Genomic DNA, 289 nt, shown 5'->3' on the forward strand with positions numbered 1-289 from the left:
AATAATATACATGATATTTTTGTTTTCTTATTATAAGAAAAAAAATTTTCATACAATAATTATTAATATATAATAATATTATTACAATTTCATTTTAAATATCAGATGGTCTCACCCATTACTGATATAAATTTTTTTTTTTTTATATCTCTATTGTTTTAAAATTAATAGAAAAAACATATGAGATATATATATTATTATTAATTTTTTTTTTTTTTAAATATATATTTTATTATGTCATTTATATAATTTTTTTGCTTTTACAAAAAGAAATATATAACATGTTATT

The sequence above is a fragment of the Chrysoperla carnea genome, assembly GCF_905475395.1.
Source record: "Chrysoperla carnea chromosome X unlocalized genomic scaffold, inChrCarn1.1 SUPER_X_unloc_23, whole genome shotgun sequence".
In the NCBI taxonomy this organism is placed as follows: Eukaryota; Metazoa; Arthropoda; class Insecta; order Neuroptera; family Chrysopidae; genus Chrysoperla; species Chrysoperla carnea.